The 14478-nt window shown below is 45.2% G+C and overlaps 1 protein-coding gene across 2 annotated transcripts in view; it reads left to right on the top strand.

The window, feature by feature from the left end:
- Window positions 1-570: 570 nt before the first annotated feature.
- FBXW7 (F-box and WD repeat domain containing 7) overlaps window positions 571-14478 on the top strand; it is a 190397-nt gene continuing 176489 nt past the window's right edge. Inside the window, exon 1 of one of the 2 annotated variants that reach the window (XM_075090932.1) lies at window positions 571-833. The gene's annotated coding sequence lies outside the window, so the exon portion shown is untranslated. The remainder of the gene's footprint in view (window positions 834-14478) is intronic. The other variant, XM_075090934.1, reaches the window with a different exon arrangement.

The following is a 14478-nucleotide window of genomic DNA, read 5'->3' as shown; positions in this document are numbered from 1 at the left end:
CGGGGCCGCCCCTTGTCCCGGGCTGAACCATGCCGCCGCTGCCGTACCTGCTGCGGCCCACCTTGCCCTCCTCTCGCGTCATCGCCCTGCGCCGCCAGGGGGCGGGGCCTGTTGCTGGGTTACGGCTGTCATCCGCCCGCGCCGCCGCCGCCGCGCTCTCTCCCCCCCCCCCCCCCGCCCGCCCGCCCGCCCTCCCCGCCCCCTCCCGGCGCCGCAGGAAACGAGCGGATCCCGGGGTGCCGCTGCCCGCCGCCGCCGCCCCCCACCCCGGCCCTGCCCCGCCCCGCCGCCCCCACATGCCGGAGAGCGGAGCGGCCGCGGCGCCGAGCCCCGCCGCCCGGCTGCCCCGCGCCGCCCGGCTGGGGCCCTAGCGGCGCCCCCCCTCCACTCCCCCCGCCGCTGGAACCGGGGCCCGGCGGCGGCCGCGGTGCATGAGAGGGAGAGCGGAGCGGGGGCTGCGGCCCGAGCCACTCGCCTCCCGGCCGGCGGCGGCGCGGGGACCGGCCCGGGGGGCAGCGAGGGGCGGCGAGGCGGCGGCTCCATGTGAGAGGACGCGGCGGCGCACCTGAGCCGCCGGGACAGCCGCAGCCGGCCCGGGGGGCGGCGGGGGAGTGCGGGGCGGCCCCGGGGCCCGGCTCCGAGGACCACCTGCCCTCAGCCCGCCCGGGGGGGGCTGGACCCGCCTGCCCCCTCGAAGCCGCCCGGCCCCCGGCGGCAGCCCCGGGGCAGCGGGTCCCCTCCCGCCGGGAGAGGGAGGCTCGGCATCGCCCCGCCGGCGGGAAGGTGTGCGCACCGCGAGCGGAGGGAGAGCCCAGCGGAGACCGGCCCGAAAAGTGAGTGAGTGTGAGTGGGAGCCAGCCGCGGGGCAGGGGGCCTTGGGGGCCCCGCCGCCGCCGCTTCCTATGCGGCTCACGTTGCCGGCTGCCCACGGTCTGGTGCCCCGCTGGCGGGCGGCCCCCGCCCCGCTCCCGCCCGCCGCAGGCTGAGGTGGTGGTGTGGTGGGGGGGCTGCGGCGCAGCCCCCCACCCCGGGAAGGGCTGGGGGCTCCTCCGCCAACTTCTGCTGTCCGTCCTCGTCCCCCTGTCCCGCTTTGTACCCGCTGCGGCGCGGGCCGGGAACGCCGCCGAACAAAGGCGTCGGGCGGGTGAGGGGCTCCGGACCCCTCTGTTCCCCCCGGGAGAGTCCGCCTGAACCGCCGGGGCGGAAAGTTGTGGAAGGCTGGGGGCGAGGCGCGGGGCTGCGAGCCGTGGGGTTCTCACCCCCGCCCCCCCGCCGTGGATGTCGTCTTTTTTTTTTTTTTTCCTTCTTTAAAGGGTTGAGTGGCTCCTAATAGACCCCGTGGCTGCCTCCCGCCTGCTCATTTACATAACACTTGGGTGGAAAATGCCGCCGTTGTTGTCACGGGAAAACGTTATGAAGGAGTTGCTTCTTCACGTAAAGCGTTTTTTAATACAGCTGAAAAGCCAGAAGTAGGGTTGGCTCTTCCTGTTTATCGGAGAAGTTGCTTCTTCGCGAAGCACGAGCAAGTGCTCCTGCTTTCCCCCCGAGCCTTCCTCCCAGGCTGGGGAACGAAGAGGAATGGGACGGGGGTGGTTTGCTTGGGGCTGGTCGGCTTTTGCTATTTAGCATCTTTGCAGCTTGCAGGATTTCCCTCTGAGCAAAAACTACAGGAAAACTTAGATTGTTTTAACAGGGTGTCTTAACGGGCTCTTAACTGAAGAAAACAACGCCGCAGTATTTAGTTGGGGAAGGAATGTTTTTATCTGTCAGAGTTCAATTGTACTATTCAGAAGTTAGAAGATCTACAACAGGGATGTAATAAAAAGTGAAGAGAGTAGGTTGAATGTCGTTTATTTGATGAGACAGTGTTCAGGCGTAGATCCAGAAATCATAACTCTCTGTGAAAACTGTTGTCTGCGTGAGCCTAGCCTCAGTGCTGATTCCTCAGTGTCTAGAAAGACGTGGAAGTAAAAGGTTGTAGGATTTGTCTGGTCCTTCATTAAAGGAAGAATAAACAGCTTGTGAATATCCTGTGGGTCAGTTGCTAGGGTCCTGATCTTCTGCGTTTTCATTACCAGATGGAATTGAAAGTAGAGAATAAAATGTAGCAGAAGTGTATAGTGGTTGCAAGTCTGAAATACGTGTGTGAACAGAAAGCCATACTCCAGAATCCCAGCACTGTGCACCTCATTCTGTGTTTTAGTTTTTGTGCTATGCGTTGGAGGGTACCTACGGTCTGTTTCCCAACTGTGTACTTGTCTGTTCCATTGAGAGAGAGACAGTCTCTGAAAACCTAGACATCAGTAGCAAGTTCAAAGGTAGAGGGGGCATCTGATTGTTTTGCACTTTCTCTTTGAGACCAAGTGTGCTGAAAGGCATGAAGACTCTTACCAGAAGACTAAAATATCTCTGTATCTTCATCTCCCTGTCACTGCTGCTGTTTTAAAAAGGGGTTAGGGGGAAGAAGTAGAACTCTCCATTCAGTTCACTTCTTTGTGTTTCTTGGTGCTGGAACTATGAGGTTGGGAAAGGAAGTTGCATTCTCTTCAGGCTGTAGTGTTAAGGAGGTGGTCAGTGCTATGCTGTGTTTAATATCTCCAGGAGCTAAAAGGCACTATATCCTTTTTTTTCCTATACAGTGATTACGCTTGCTTTTACGTTGCTTCGTGGTTCCAAACATAAACCTGCCCTTTTCCACTCCATCGTCATCTTGTGGTTAATGGTGGCCTGGTTGTGTCTGCCGATGGCACTTACGCATTCTTGTTGGTTTTCCAGGTTTGTTAATATCTCAAGAAGATATATCACTTTATGTTATTAAGATGATTTTTGTCAAGGTTTGAGTTTCTTCTGTTGCAGCTTAGATGTAATCAGTGTAGTTCCTTTGTTCAAGCTGAATAATTTACTATTACAGTGGTGTCTGTTTGGAAGCATAAATGTTTATTAGAAAGTATGTGAATTTTATTTGCATTAACTATTCAAGAAGCTTTTATAATAAGTAGCTTTTTAGTTTAGGGAGAGAAATACATTTTATCTTTAGACTCTTAGACTGACAAATTAACTCTACTTCCCTTCGTTATGTACTCATGCGGTACTTTACCGAAGTTTTGTTGCTTACTTTGTTGGAATTTGTTGTCTCTGAATCTGTAAAAGACAGGAATGGTGTGTGATGATTTAGGCCTGGCGATGTTATTAAACAGAGAGGAATGCTATTCTTCTGTCTCTTTAAAGTAAACTGTGTTAGTTAAGTATCTTTTGGTCAGCATGTTTTAAATTCAGGCTGTGTTTAACGAACATGTTTAATCTTCTGGATCTTTTTCTGAAGAACTTGTGTTTGTTAACTAACTACAAGTACATTACATTAGAAGTAAAAGTAACAAAGTCTCTTTTCTGCAGAGCTGTTTCAGCCTTCTATTACGTGGACTGCATATATCAGGTAATTCTTGAAAGAGATGTTGAGGAGTTTGGGTAATTGCTCTTTAAAGTGCTCTTCCATGACAGGGAGTATTGTGATTTCATGAATCTGCGGAAACTGATGGCTGATTCTGTACTGAAATGCTCCATGTAGTCATAGGATAGCCAAAATCTGTTTACTTCTACAGACTTTGAGATGGTCTCTTGTGACAGCAAAGGCTACAAAGACTTCAAATATTTGTCTGATGAAGGCCTAGAAGTTAACTTGTTAACAAACTTCTTGTTTTGTGGTGTTATGGCCACTGGCTATTACACAGGCTGTTCTGGCTTAAATCAAAGGTCAGTTTAGCCCAGTATTCTGTGTGTTTCAGTGGTCACCAGTGCATGTCTGTGAAAGACTGTGGGCAGCAATGTGTGCCTACAAGTCCCTGTTCCAGAACACCCTTACGGTCACTATTAGTGTGTGCTTCACGGCTGTGTCATTTCTGTGCGTTTGGCTGCTGTTAGTGGCTTCTTTTTGGGTGAACGTGTTTGGTGGCTTTGAGGGGAGGGTGGGCAATTCACTGCTTAGTGACTTGTTTTGAACATACGAGGTGTCAGCTGTGTTGAATACCTTCTAATGTCTGTGTGAGGGGAGAGGAGGAATACCTGATCTGTATCCACTCCTCGCCTGCCACAGTTTCATGTTCAATAGAAAATGAAACATGTTTCTCCAGCTTTCACTTTGTATAGATTATGGGTGAAATTAATAATCATTTTTGGCTCCGTTCTCTGATCAGCTGGAATCAGTAAATAAACATAAAGGCTTGATTAGGTGCTTACTTAAATGTTTAAGGACACATTTGCTTTTCTCCTTTGAGAACTCTGCATATGCAAGACAGATTTTGGCTGTAATGAATGCGAGAGGCATTGCAGCTCACTTGTGAGGGAACATTTCTTGGGCAGGGAGAGGGAATGGGAGCACTTACTCTGTTGCAGTGTTATGAATCCTGCCTAGTTCTTTCCACCAATGGTTCTGATCAGCTGCTCCAGTGTTCATCCTGTATCAAGGCATACATTGCATTTAAGTGTTTCCTAATAGATCCTTGCTGTTTTTTTTTTTTTTGCAGTAATGTGGGTGATTTATGTCTGTAAGCGCTTCTGCTTGCAGCCCGTGTTCCTGAAGTTTATGCTTAAAGAAGCCTAATAACTGTGTGTGGTTTTTTTTTTGTTTGGTTGGTTTTTTCCTCCTATATTTACTTTGGAATAGCAGACTTCTTTTCAGAGCTTGATCAAAATTTAAATTTGGAAACATAATGCATGTATATTATAATTTAGTTTGTAAGGTCAAGGACTTCAAAAGTAAGCGATGTCAGAATAAAAAGGAACTACTGTATTTAATCTTGTTCATGCTTACTGTGACAGAAAGCACCTGGTCATCTCTTCCAGACTGCTCATCTTTGCAAAATAGACAGGTCTTTATTATTTAGGAGCTCTTCGATGTTTTGTTTTCTCAGTATTCTCTGAACCAATTGCAGTTATTTTACAAGGGTGAAACAATATTTTTTCCATCATGTCGTGTTTTAACGTACCACCACACATCTCCCATTTGCTGGGTCAGTTGAAGATGTTACTGTTGGTTAGAGAGTACAGCACCCACATCTTGGCTGGTAAAAGGAGGTATGTGAATAGTCCTAGTTGTCCAAAACCAGCTTGCTTAGCTCAGATAAGCTTTGCCTGCATCTTGAGCCAAGATAGTTGGCTTTGTGCTGGAGGACAAGGAGCGTTGGTGTGTGCACTTTTGCTGGCGCAGTTCTGATGCGATGGTTTCAGCAGGTGTATTCTCACAAGCAGCTACAAGAGCAAGGTGAGCAAAACAGCTTCTCCTCCCCTTCTAAGTCCTTCCGACATGATCAGTGGTGGCAGTTGCAGTATGAACTAGTAAAATGTGCCTAGTTTTTTGACCAACCACAAGTAGGGCCCTAAAACAGAGAAGTATGGGATGTTTTAATTGTATGTGCTGTTTTCAGCTTTGGCTGTAATTTAGAGTTTTACCAGTACAATACGTTTTGCAATGCTATTTACCTCAGATTGTATTTAAAAAAAGAAAAGCAATTTCCTTTTAAGAGTCTTACAAAAAGTTGAGAGTGCTGTTTGGATTTTGTAACCGAAATGCATTGTTATGATACTGACTAACATTCTGATGTGTGCTAGATGTCATGTGGGTATGGGGTCGTGGGGATGTTGGCGGGGGCAAAGTAATATGCTTCTTGAAATTGTTTGATCTGTGTTTCTGATGGGTGACACAAGACTGCTTTCTAGCAGCTACAGTGTTAGGGAATCCTGTAGAAGTAGGTAGTGGATGGCTAAGCTGGCCTAGGTGAATTTAGTTTGTCTTGTGACCTGAAATTGGATGGCTGCTTATAGCAGAGGGACAACTCTGAGGTAAAGTAATGCTTCCTGTTTAAAGACTGACTATTCTAAGTTGTCCAAAATGTGAGCGTTTTGAAGTGTGTGCTTTCTTGAAAACCTTTCGGTAATATAGATGGTGTTCAGCTGCCTGTTGCTTCTCTGGAGAGGCTGCACTGAGAAGTCTGAGCTCTTCAGTGCGGGCAGGCTGAGGTGAGGTGTACTCTGAGGGCAGGGTGTACTGCTGAAGCAACACTTTGCAAGCACAAGATTTGCTTCCTTTCCCAGGTGGGAGAGCTGCCCACAGGTGGAGCTGAGAGGTGTGTGCGTGCTGTGGTGAGACCTAGCCTTGTGGAGGGGCGTTGGGGGAGGAGGAGTTGTGATAGTTTCCTCTAAACGCTTTGTAAACCTCAATCAGTGAGTTCTTGCCACTGCAATATCCTGGATCATAGTCATGGATTCATTCTTTCCCTTTAGAACCTTAAAGACCACCCTCCTCTTTATGCATTGGTCTCTCTTTGAAAATTAGAAATGTAAACTGATTCTGGGATAATTGTTATGCTTGTTTCTTTTGGTCCGATGTCAAAACTTGTCATTCTACCTCTTCAGCAGTTCTTCCTTTAGAAATGTTCGTCTGGGTGGCCAGGGAGGTGGGAGGAGACCTTGATGTGATGCAGGTTACCAGAGACTTCCCCTTGCTGGGTTTATCAAAGAGTTTAAGGGTGGTGGTAGAGAGCTGACGGCACACAGTGTTGGGGGAGGTCTTTTTGATGGAATGAAGTACTCCCAAGCGTGGTCATGCAGAGGTAGGGTTACTCAGCTGCGGTTTTGTGGTGTTGTAGGTTGTGGTAATTGCTTTGAACTTCCGAAGGACAGGAACTGCAAACCCAGGGTGCATGTTGTTGACAGTATCTGCATAACTCTGCACTCTTTGACTGGCATCATGTCCTTACTGCACGCATGGGCTCTGTGTTCTCACAGATGCTGGTGAACACTTTTGGAGTGCATGTTTTTCAGAATAAAGTGTATAATGTTTGCTTTAAGGTGAAACTTATATTTAGATTTGCAGTAGCATGCAGGATCTGCCTACACTCGTAGGGAGCTTGCCATATTACAAACTGCACATGAAAGGATATTGTTCTGTTTATGTAAAATACATGATATGTTTTATGGGATAGAATGTGTGTCCTTCGATATCTGCAGGAATGAAAATAGTCACAATGTTTTCAGAAGCAAACAGGCTACTTCAGGACAAGCTACTTGTCTACTAAATGACTGAAAAGCCCAAAACACCACAAGCCAAAGCCAATGGGGAAGAAAAGGTTTCAAACTTTTTCCCAACTTCCCTTTTTAGGAGGGTAAGCTGCTGAGTGTGTTCCCTGGTGAGTGCAAGCCTTTCAGCATTGTGGCAGAGTTCATGCCTGAGAAGTCCCTCACTAGTTATTGCAGTAGCTGCAAAATCTAGCATTTCTTTGCTAGACCTGACAAGAGTGGATACATGCTTTTATTGACTTCTGCATTGCCAAATAAGACTGGGTTTTAAAATATCTTCTTTGATGTTCAATGTCACAACCACTTAATACTGATAACTGGAACTACAACTTTGGATTCAGGCCTCTCTGAAGAAATGTTACTCATCTTTTGTGGTGAGTGTGGTCCCATGTAGCTTGGCATGGTTTTGAATTTCTGTTGAAGACAGGATTTCTACACCTTTGCTTTACCAAATGCTGTGTCTTTGCTAAACAGTGTTACTTGTGGCCCTGAGCTTGGGTCAGGTGGTCAGTAAAGCTGCAGTTTGCCAGCAGTGCTTCTCTTGCTGTTTATATCTTGTCATTTTGTTTTAATTCACGCAATAATGCTCAGAACGAGAGATCCAGCACGATAGAAAAGGACCCTGAAACTGCAATCCCGGAGATACCCTTGTCTTAAGTTACTTGTAACGCTTGTGTCTGAGTTCTGCTGTGGCAGTTTCATCTGTTGTTGCCAGAGCTGATGAATATGTCTTCAGATCCGTGGCATTTCTGTGAGTGGGTGGATCACTGCAATGACAGGTAGCTTTTTTCTTTACTGCAGAGTACCATAGTGACAGTTCTTAGATCTTGAGGGCATCTTCAGTGTCCTTTAAATCATGCTAAGGCAAAGTTGCTGTGTATATCTTTTTTTTTTTTTTTTTTGCCAGGAAACTTTTGATGCTGTTTCTTTCTCCACATACCTAGATAGCAGGCCCTGTTGGATATTTGAGCAAGATGGAATTTGAAATAATCAGTTTGGGAATTGCTTTTCTCCTAACTTGCTACTTGTTGCAAGAGTCCTGGGTGAGGGAGGCAATGATTTAACCTGGTCTGCTTTCCCCCACCTCAGACTGGTGCATGTTTAAACTTCTCTATGTAGCCAAGAGGGGGGCAGATGTGCACCCTTGTGACAAGCCTCTAGTAGAAGGGGGCAGTTATACCCCTCTGCTTTCATGGCATGTTAGTTGTGTTATCTGTAGTAGCAGGTGGATTCTGACTACTGTCTCCCATCCGTGTAAGAGCTAGACTTAGTCACTGCTTGACTCCCAGCTTGCTGGACTTCATCTTGCCATGGACTTGCTCTGCACTGCCAGCTATGCTGCATGCAGTCCTGAATAGCCGCTTCGTGTTCATCAAACGTGACAAGAGTAGCATGCAGGCTTTGGTAGCACAGTAGTAATTCTAACTATGTTTTGACATTGTGTCCTCAGGGAAGTGATCATATGCATGAAATAGGTCCTAGTAAGAATATGTTAGGTGGGCTCTAATAGACACGTGTCTGAACTTTCAATTTTTCAAACCTGTAATACGGAAGTGTTGGTGTTAACAACCCTGATTATCTCCATAATGGCAGTTTCTTAGCTTGTCTAGATGTTTAACTTAGTATCAAAAGTTTTATGTACCTGAGACTGCGCTAAAACTAGGGTGGTTCTTGGATATGGCTTGCTGTAGCAAAATAACTTTGACATTTACGTTTTTTTTGGTTTGTTTCCAGGACTTACTGTTTCTTCATTTCAGGTTTTGTGTTGTATTCCCAGCTTTATAGCTTATTGCCATGGTAAATCTTGCAAATTGTTTTGTGTTGTTATTTGTCCTTTGAATACTGTTATGCTGGACTATTTTGAAATCAAGTAATTCCTGATATGCAACAGAAAAAAAGTGGGCTGATACTGAAATAACAGAGGGTCAAACTTCAGCTCAGCCATTACTGATGTTTGGCTGTGCCTGGCGGGAGTACTAGATAACGCTCGCTATGACTCAGGAGCACAGGCAGGATTTTGTGTTTGAAGGGTAGAGGTGGGTGGTGTCTCATGTCATGAGGTGGATGTGTGGCTGTCTAGTTAGGGGAGCTACATGCTGTGGTTGCTGGCTGCCTATGTAGGAGGTATGTACAGTCATCCCGTTCAGCTTGCGTGTTGTTTACACGGACTGTGGGAACCTTTCAAAAGGGTGCTGGGAATGACTGGAAAAACAAAAGCTTGTTTGGTGGCACAAAAGAAATGTTAACGTTTTGGTCCTTCTCATTCCTATTGTTTCTTTGCACTGCAGTGTGGTGGTAACAAAATTGTTTGCGTAGGTTAGGCATGACCTAGCAAAGATTAAAAAAGAGAAACTTAAAATTGAAACAATTTACCCTTCCTTTGTAAAATCTTTTTGAACTTTGCAAAGGTGAGGGTTCCTGAGGTGTTATATTCACTTGTCCTTTACGGGGTTGTCATTTCATATTGTGTTTGACCTGCTTAGTTGCTGCTGAAAGGAATGGTTGCAAACAGCTTCTCCCACCCCTGGCCTCTTCCTGTGCTAGTTATTGGTTTAATCTGGTTTTTTTTGTAATTAATTTTGTGCTGTTGGTTTTTCTACTATTTTAGTTCCCTGAATTTAAGTGAGAAGGGAACTAAAAATCAAGTTGCCTCAGTGTGACGCAGGATGTGCGTTAGAGCTGGCACAGGGGATGCACAGCTGGTAGTGAATCCTTTGGGCACTGGCTGGCAGTTAGATCAGCTTAACTGAGCCCTGAAACCTCATGGTTGTGCTTTGATGATCTGCTGAAGTCAGTGTGGAGTATGTGCTGCAACCAAAAAGGCTGATCTTGCTTCACCCCCCTTTTTGGTTTCTGTGGTTGTGCTGTCCACTTCTCAAATCCAGCTGGTTATAAACCAACAGGAGTGCCAGCGCTGCCTGACTTCTTAGCCTTCTGGGTAAGGGGAGAGTGGGGTTGCCGCTTTTAACAGCAAGACAAATTTAAGTAATCTAAAAATGCTTATAATCCATATAGTAAACTGCAGAAGTATTGTTGTATGTATCATACTGTAAAATTATATGCATGACAAAAACCACCTTCAGCTACTACTGCCAATTCAACCTACAAAATTGAGCATGCACTTGATCTTCAAAGGTTTTTCCCTGGAGTTCTCCTCGTATCATAGTCATTGCTGTGACAATCTGGACAAACTAATCCTTTTATTCAGTAGAGCTACATTTAACACAGTGATCAAAGCTACAGTGTGCAGAAATATTAGTATTCAAATCTGTAAAACACAAGGGAAACAAATTGTTCCATGAGCAGCAGAGCTAACAAAACCTAGTTTCCTGTGGATTTGTATCCTCTGCTGCTCTATCCCACCACTGCAGTCACAGAGTCCTCATTATTGTCTTCTGTGACCTCCCTTACCACAATCTGTTCAGATCCTGCAGCCTGACTACTATGCTACTCCTCATGTAACCTACCAAGTTTTTTTTTTGTTTGCTAGCTGGGCTAAAGGCAGCATGTGCTGTGACTATTGCAGAGCTATGTGTATGCTTGCTGGCTGCTGCTGAAGAAAGGAAGAAAAATCATATCCAAGAATTCTGTTGATAGTAGAGCTGAGAGTTTAACTTCTGTGCTATTCTCTCTACCTATTAGTTGCCATCTCCAGGAAAGAATTAGGGTTTCATTATAGGACACATGTATCTTTTTCTCTTTCTTTTCAGAATAATTTTTTGGAAAGGTGTGCAGTGCCACTGAGAAGTTTCATGTATAAAACTTCCAGTAGTTCACTGTTCTTCAAGATCAGTCTTAACTGTTGTTACAGCTGTTTATGCTGTTCAATAAAACATGTAATCCTTGTGAAAAGTGTGTTAGGTTTGTAGTTTAAGTTACTTCCTTCTTTTTTTGAACCAAGTTTGGGATCTGAGCAATTGTTGTATGGAAATGTATTGTCTTGTATTAACATAAGACATTACTATGAAATTCATTATTATTAGTGATGTTTAAATGACATAGTTTAGTTAAATATGATCTTGTTCTAAAACTCCAGTTGAACTCAAAATCCTCAGGTTTTTTTCTGTACTTTTCCTGTGCATTACTTTGCATCTCCCAGTTACAGTTAACATCCCTGATCCTTCTGTTGCTTTTCGGCATCCCTTTAAGATTACTGTTGTCAACTTTTATCTTTCTTGAAATTGTTTTAGATTAATCAGCATTCCAAACCATTTTTTATATTATGTGCCTACTTGGAATGCTGTGTTCACTTTGTAATCTACAATTGTAATATTCTCCAATATTTTATATAAATCCCAAATTTTTTTTTTACTGAATATCATTCTTCAGTGGGCTAGCCAGAGTGAATGTGTCTCTTTCTGAATTCTTTGTTAAAATTCAGAAAGTTGGTGAGTAGAATATTCACCTTGACATGCAATAGCTTGTTGATTTTTCTTTCTGTCATGTATTTCCACTTTTATCTAGCTTGGTTAAGCTATCTGAAGTTCTTACAGTTCCTTCTTGTGTTTTAACCTTAATTTCCATGTGAGCGAGTTTTGCCACTTTCTGCTTTCTGGACCATTAGGGAATATGTGAAGTAGTTCTAGTATAAAACCCCAGCCTTCTGCTGTTAACCCTTTTCTGCAAGTTAACAGACCACTTATTGCTTTTTCTTTTGATGCTTTGTTGCTGGCATCAAAATGCAAATAATGTTTTCCCCTAACACCAAGATTAATTTTACTTAATGGTCTCTTGAGACTTTGGGGAGGCTTTTTGAAAGCCAGTTTTTCAGCAATTTCTCCTTAGTTTGCTGTTATTATAAAGTTCTACTAGCCTAAAAAAAGCATAGTTTCCTTTCCAGAAACCATGCTGTGTATATTATCTGATATCAACCTGTGTATGTCTTACAATAGTATTCTCTAAACAATTGTTTTAGGTAGCTGATTGATGCATGAAGAAAGGCTTGTTTGCTTGTAACATGCTAAATCATATTTATTCATTCTTTTAAATGTAGGTAAATACTGTGTTTTCTCACATTATAATATTAGATGTTTTTAGTAGGAGGTTAATGTAATTTAAAAATATTTACAAATTCTTTTTCTCTTGCTTCTCTGACATAACCCAGTACTGACTTCTTTTAATAAAATGAGAAAATGCAAAAGTACCGGGTTTCTCCAAAAAAGTTAACAGTTTAGGTTTGTTAGCTCTGTTCCACTCCCCAAATTGTGTAGTGGAATGGTGGCAGCTGAGAAACGCAAGTGTTCAGGTAACCTAAGAAAGACTTTGCATTTAGGATCTATGTGGTCTTGAATTCAGATGATAGAAACACTGTGAGATGTGCAGTGGAAAGAGAAGAAACAGGAAAATAGTGACTTGCTCTTCCATCTATTTTTTTTTGTATCCCTTTTCAGGAAGGAAAACAATGTGCAAACCCAACCCGGAGTGAGTCATTTAGCTTTTTTTGAGGAGGAAAATGGCAGGCAGGACTGTTTGGTAGTAGACCATTCTGCTGCCGGCTAAGAGCTTGCGCAGACACAACCTTGTTTAACTGAGCAGGCAGCTAAATGCCACACAGCTGTTTGTTCACTCCTCCACAGCGGGATGGGGAATAGACTTGGAAAAAAGGTAAACTTGTGGGTTGAGATAAAGACAATTTAATAGGACAGAAAAGGGAAACTAATCATACTGATGAAAGACTATACCAAGCAAGTGATGCACAATGCAACTGCTCACTAACTGCTAACCAATGCCCAGCCAGTTCCTGAGCAGCGGATGCATCCTCTGACCAAATCCCTACAGTTGCTTTGTTCAGCGTGACATCATATAGTATGGAATATCTCTTTGGCCAATTTGGGTTGGCTGTCCTGGCTATGTCCCCTTCCAGCTTCTTGTGCACATCTTGACCCCTCAGTGGCCAGACAGTATGAGAAGCTGAAAAGTCCTTGGCTTGGAATCATAGAATGTCCTGAGTTGGAAGGGACCCACAAGGATCATTGAGTCCAGCCCCTGTCCCTGCACAGGACAGCCCCAAGATTCATACCATGTCTCTCAGGGCTTTGTCCAAGTGCTTCTTGAGGCTTGGTGCCGTGACTGCCTCCTTGGGGAGCCTGTTCCAGTGCTCCACCACCACCCTCTGGGTGAAGAACCTTTTCCTAATATCCAACCTAAACCTCCCCTGGCACATCTTCCTGCCATTCCCTCGGGTCCTGTCATTGGTCACCAGAGAGAAGAGATCAGCGCCTGCCCCTCCTTCTCCCCTTGTGAGAAAGCTGTAGACTGCGATGAGGTCTCCCCTCAGCCTCCTCTTCTCCAGGCTGAACAAACCAAGTGACTTTAGATGCTCTTTGTACCGTTTCCTCTCTAAACCCTTCACCAACTTCGTGGCCCTCCTCTGGACGCTCAGTAGTACCTTTATATGCTTAATGTACTGTGGCGCCAAAACTGCACACAGCACTCGAGGTGAGGCCGCACCAGCGCAGAGCAGAGCAGGACAATCACCCCCCTCAACTGGCTGCAATGCAGGGCTTGATGCACCCCAGAGCACAGTTGGCCCTCTTGGCTGCCAGGACACACTGTTGGCTCATGTTCAACTTGCCACAACCAGAACCCCCGGGTCCCTCTCTGCAGAGCTGCTCTCCGGCCTCTCGTTCCCCAGTCTGTCTGTACATCCAGGGTTGCTGTGCCCCGGGTGCAAAATTTGGCACTTGCCCTTGTTTAACTTCATGCGGTTGGTCATTGCCCAGCTCTCTAATTTGTCTAGATCTCTCTGCCCTCGAGAATGTCAACAGCTCTCCCCCAGTTTTGTGTCATCAGCGAACTTAATTAGTACTCCTTGAAGTCCTGTATGCAAGTAATTTATGAAGAGATTAATGTCTATTGTCCCCAGGATTGGATCCCTGTGGAATCCCACTAGTACCTGTCTGCCAGCCTGATGTAACCTCATTTACTATAACCATTTGAGCCTGACCTGTCAGCCAATTGCTCACCCACTGTTTTATCTGTTTATCCAGCTGTATGCTGGACGTTTTGTCCAGGAGGATACTGTGAGAGACAGTATCAAAAGCTTTACTGAAATCCAAAAAGATTACGTTGACTGGCTTCCCTTGGTCAACTAAGTGGGTAACCTTGTCGTAGAAGGAAATCAAATTTGTTGGGCAGGACTTTCCCTTCGTGAACCCATGCTGGCTAGGACCAATGACTGTGGTGTCTTTCAGGTTTGTATCAATAATTCCCAGAATAAACTTCTCTGTAATTTTGCCAGGTAAATAAGTGACACTGACGGGCCCGCAGTTACCAGGGTCATCCCTGTTGCCCTTCCTGAAGATGGGAATGTTTGCCAGCTTCCAGTCAACTGGGACATCTCCAGATTCCCAAGAACATTGGGAACTAAACAACTAAAATATCAGTGAGTTATCAACATTATTCTCA

The sequence above is a fragment of the Phalacrocorax aristotelis genome, chromosome 4, assembly GCF_949628215.1.
Source record: "Phalacrocorax aristotelis chromosome 4, bGulAri2.1, whole genome shotgun sequence".
NCBI lineage: Eukaryota > Metazoa > Chordata > Aves > Suliformes > Phalacrocoracidae > Phalacrocorax > Phalacrocorax aristotelis.
Note: the sequence above shows the minus strand (reverse complement) of the source record. Positions and strands in the feature narration are given on the sequence as shown.